Source organism: Carassius auratus, unplaced genomic scaffold (assembly GCF_003368295.1).
Source record: "Carassius auratus strain Wakin unplaced genomic scaffold, ASM336829v1 scaf_tig00214315, whole genome shotgun sequence".
Lineage (NCBI taxonomy): Eukaryota > Metazoa > Chordata > Actinopteri > Cypriniformes > Cyprinidae > Carassius > Carassius auratus.
The window spans coordinates 4,048-9,267 of NW_020527609.1; the positions used below are offsets into that span (position 1 = coordinate 4,048).

General features: G+C 47.7%; 1 pseudogene; it reads left to right on the forward strand.

The window, feature by feature from the left end:
* Window positions 1-202: 202 nt before the first annotated feature.
* On the forward strand, window positions 203-3,437 carry LOC113091803 (pyruvate dehydrogenase E1 component subunit beta, mitochondrial-like; annotated as a pseudogene).
* The last annotated feature ends 1,783 nt before the right edge of the window (window positions 3,438-5,220 follow it).

Sequence of the window (5,220 nt, forward strand, 5' to 3'; positions counted from 1 at the left end):
GTACCATCCACAAACTGATGGGCTCGTGGAACGTTTTAACAAGACCCTTAAGCAGATGCTGCGACGAGTCGTGGCCGAGGACCAACGCGACTGGGACCAAATGATCCCGTATGTGCTGTTCGGGATCCGGGAGGTGCCCCAGGCTTCCACTGGCTTCCAACCTTCGAGCTCCTCTTCGGCCGCCAACCCCGAGGGCTTCTAGATGTCGCTCCGGGAAACCTGGGAGCAACAGCCTGCGGCATGTCGGACCACCCTCGAGCACATCAAGGCCATGAGAAAGCGGATCGACAGGGTCATGCCATTGGTCCGGGAGCACCTTTCCAAGGCCCAGCAAGACCAGCAGCGCCTCTTCAATCGGGCCGCCCAACCACGGGAGTTCCAGCCGGGAGACCACGTCCTGGTTCTGGGTCCCCACCTCCGCCTGTATATTCCTGGCAACGCTGGCAGGGCCCATACACGGTCCACCGAACGGGTAGGACCCGTCACCTATAAAGTGCGCCAACCAGGTCGCCGAAAAGAGGAGCAGCTCTATCATATAAATCTGTTGAAGCGCTGGGTGGGGACCGGACCCCAGCTCTCGGCCCTCGCCACCACCTCTCCCGTGGTTGTGGACATGGATCCCAATCTCTCCGCGGCCCAAAAGACGGAACTGCAGCACCTGGTCGGTCAGTTCTTGGATGTGTTCTCCCCCTGCCAGGGCGGACGACCGTCATCCAGCACGAAGTCCGAACACCACCAGGAGTTATCGTCCGGCAGCGGCCCCTATCGTGTCCCGGAGGCTCGGCGACACGCAATCGAGACAGAGGTACAGGAGATGTTGAAGTTGGGGGTAATTGAGCCCTCGCGGAGTCCCTGGTCCAGCCCCATCGTAATGGTCCCGAAGCCCGACGGCACCCTAAGGTTCTGCAACGACTTCCGCCGCCTAAATGAGGTCTCTGAATTCGATGGCTACCCCATGCCCGGGTCGATGAGCTCCTGGATCGACTGGGAAGGGCCCGGTTCATATCGACTCTCGACCTCACCAAAGGTTATTGGCAAGTCCCTCTGTCTAAGGATGCCAAGCCCAAGACAGCCTTCTCAACCCCCAGTGGCCACTGGCAGTACCGGGTCCTTCCCTTCGGCCTGCACGGGGCCCCCGCCACCTTCCAGAGGCTCATGGATGTCCTGCTGAGGCCCCATATGGCCTACGCCGCGGCCTACATCGACGACGTGGTCATCCATTCAGAGACCTGGGGGGAGCATTTAGAGCGGCTCCGGAGGGTGCTGCTGGAACTCCGCCGGGCGGGGCTCACCGCCAACCCCCGGAAATGTCACCTGGCTCTCTCCGAAGCCAAGTACCTGGGCTTCTGCGTGGGTCGCGGCCTCATCCGCCCCCAGGAAAAGAAGGTGACAGCTATCCTCTCGGCACCGCTGCCCACTACCAAGACCCAGGTACGAGCCTTTTTGGGGTTGGCGGGATACTACCGTTGTTTTATCCCTAACTTCTCCTCCTTAGCCTCTTCCCTGACAGATCTGACCAGGAAGGGGCAACCCGAGAAGGTAGCCTGGAGTCCAGAAGCAGAAGAGGCATTCCAGCAGGTGAAGTCAGCCCTCACCACGGAGCCAGTCCTGCGAGCCCCCGATTTCAACTGCCCCTTCCTGGTGCAAACCGACGCCTCAGACACCGGGTTGGGAGCCGTTCTCTCCCAGGTCCAGGACGGCGAGGAACACCCGGTGATCTATATTAGCTGGAAGCTGACCCCGACCGAACAACGGTATGCCGCCGTGGAGAAGGAAGCGTTGGCTGTCAAGTGGGCAGTCCTGGAGCTTCACTGGCTTCTGAAAGACACTGGCACTGAAAGACACTGGCTTCCAGTACAGCTCAAGATCCATTTTAAAATTGTTGTTCTTGTTTACAAGGCTGTGTCTGGCAAAGCACCAAAATACATCTGCGATCTTTTAATTCCTTACTCTCCTCAAAGGGCTCTGAGATCGGGTAGTCAGTCTCTTTTAACCGTCCCTCATTGTCGCTACAAAACTAAAGGTGGGCGTGCATTCGCTGCCACAGCTCCCAGACACTGGAATAGCCTGCCTATTAATGTGAGGCTTGCTCCTTCACTGACAAGTTTTAAATCTACTCTTAAATTTCATTTTTATTCTTTATTGTTATTTGCCTTGTTTTAAAATGTACAGCACTTTGGTTCAACGTTGTTGCTGCTTAAATGTGCTTTAAATGTGCTTTAACAATAAAAATGACTTGACTAGCCCTCCTTGTGTCAAGCCAGCAGTCTTCCCCATGATTGTGTAGCCTACAGAGTTAGACTGAGAGACCATTTAAATACTTTGGCAGGTGTTTTGAGTTAATTAGCTGATTAGAGTGTGGCACCAGGTGTCTTCAATATTGAACCTTTTCACAATATTCAAATTTTCTGAGATACGAATTTGGGATTTTTCCTTAGTTGTCAGTTATAATCATCAAAATGAAAAGAAATAAACATTTGAAATATATCAGTCTGTGTGTAATGAATGAATATACAAGTTTCACTTTTTGAATGGAATTAGTGAAAGAATGACATTTTTGATGATATTCTAATTATATGACCTGCACCTGTAAAATTAATAGCATTTTAATGTTGCAGGTAACAGTTCGAGATGCCTCAAGCAGGCCATGGATGAGGAGATGGAGAGGGATGAACGGGTTTTGCTCCTCGGAGAGGAAGTCGCACAGTATGACGGTGTATACAAGGTTAGATGCAAATATTTTTATGATACTTCACTTATCAAAGATACCCAAATTAAGTTGCTTGTGTTGGGTTGCAGGTTAGCAAAGGCCTTTGGAAGAAGTACGGTGACAAACGCATCATTGACACACCAATTGCAGAGGTAAGAATGATGATAAACTTGTCCAAAATTCATCTATGTTTGTTTTCAATTATGTTCAATAAAATTTCCTGATCTTTCCATTCAGATGGGCTTTGCTGGCATCACTGCTGGTGCTGCCATGGTGAGTTTTCCTGTAACATTGATAAAAGAATGTGAGACTGTTTCCAATCTATCCCATCACATCCTATTTCAGGTCGGTTTGAGGCCATTGTTGAGTACATGTCCTTCAACTTCTCCATGCAATCCATTGATCATATCATCAATTCTGCCGCCAAGACCTACTACATGTCTGGCGGCCTGCAGCCCGTCTCGATGGTGTTCCGCGGGCCCAATGGAGCTGTGCACGGTGTGGCGGCTCAGCACTCCCAGAGCTATGCAGCCTGGTATGGACACGTTCCCGGTCTGAAGGTGGTCAGTCCCTGGAGCTCCGAGGATGCCAAGGGCCTTCTGAAATCAGCTATCCATGACGACAACCCTGGTGAGTTCCTCCCTGTGTGACAATGATGATCACAGCAAGTGATCATCATCTTCACAAGATACTTTTCCTTTAAGAGGGAAGAACAAGAATGATGACTCTCCAAATCAGACAACTCCAAAGCTGGTTTGAGTTCTGCGATGAAAAACACAGACATCAATGGTTTTAATGAAATGAGCACGTAATCATGCTGTTGTTGCATCAAAATGTGAAGTACAACCGACAGGAGACAACAGAACCATTTATTTTCTAAAAATAACTTACATAAAATCTCAAAAGAATGATGCTCTCCTATGTATCTGGTTTTCAACATCTACAGAAAAAAAAACATTATTTTACTCTTAGTAAAAAAAAAAAACTGATAACAATGAATTATGAAGTTTACTTGCCTTAAACGGTCTTTCCCTCTCTTCCAAAGAAGCTGAGAAAACTGCCTCCTCACACAAGCAGACTTCTGTGTCCTTAACTCCAAAGTTAGTTTGAGTTCTGCAAAGAGGGACATCAATGGTTTTAATAGTTTATGAACATATAATCACACTGTTGTTGCATCAGATTGTGGAGTAAACAGGGAGGACACAACAGAATGAAGTTATCTTGTCTCTGGATTTCAACATCTACAAAACCAACATTATTTAGTCTTAGTAAAAAAAAAAGAACATGAAGGAATTCTGAAGTTTACTCTCCTTAAATCCGTCTCTCCCTCTCTTCTGAAGAACACCGCATCCTCCTCACACAGTCTGACTGAGACTCTTCACACAAACAGCTTCTGTGTCTTTAACCCATAGACAGTAAAAGAAATGGACACAGCGACCCCATTGGATTCAATGGAGAAAAATGAAGTCAATTAGAAGCACGCACTTCCTGGGGGTCAGGCGTACTGCGCAGACTCAAACTGAGCTTGATGACGTAGATGTCACGTGAGCAAACTGTAAGTCTTCTAATTGCTGTGCCAAGAGAAATTTGAATCACCCACCAATCTTCCAGAGGAGGCGAGCGTGAACAGGAGCACATTTTGATAAGTATTCTGATTAATTCTCTCCCTTGACTTTATGCCTCCACGTCCCCCCGATAGCCTCATAGACAGTAAAAGATTTTCTGCGAGGTTCTCCTCCTGTCCATACGGTAATTTCTCTACTGTGCGGCAGAGAGTCGCTGGTTATGACGCAATCGTTGGCCTATTTTTTTTTTTTACAAAAACTGTTTCTACGGGACCATAACGTAAGATACAACGTAATGGAGACTTTTATACATTTTCGTGTTTCTTTAGAAATAATTAATGGACAAATGGAGTCTTTAAATGCCTCAGATGTAAAGTTATTCGCTGTCAAAGTGACGCCAAAATGAATGGGAGTCCATGGAATGCTAACAGCAGGTGGGGGTCTGCTAGCCAATGGCGGCGCCCAGGGGTGCTTCAATAAAATATGAAACCCTGCCCACCTGCTTTAACCCTCGGCCTGAGGACAATGAAGACACAAGCTCAACAAGTCTGAAATATCATATGTGAAACATACTTTTAACAATTACCACTTCAACAGCTTCACAATAATTATGATAGTCTTTACTACACAATGCCGTTTCCTTTAGGAGACTAACGTACATTCAGTTTAACCGCGAAAAATAAGTCAACAAATTAACATGAGTGTAACGTAACCATAACCGTCTATTAACACCTCAAAAAGTGCAGATAAGGTAAAATCTTATGGTGACATGTGTGCTCTCCTTCACGTCCACGTTCCTAACCCAGCTCCACTGGGTTATAATACAGACTGATTTTCAACCCAAACTTCGGTTAAAACAACCCAATGTCCTATGCAGCAGTGTCAACTCAGCATTTTTTAGAGTGTATCCCTGCTCTTAATTGGCCGGCAAACTCACCTGACCTT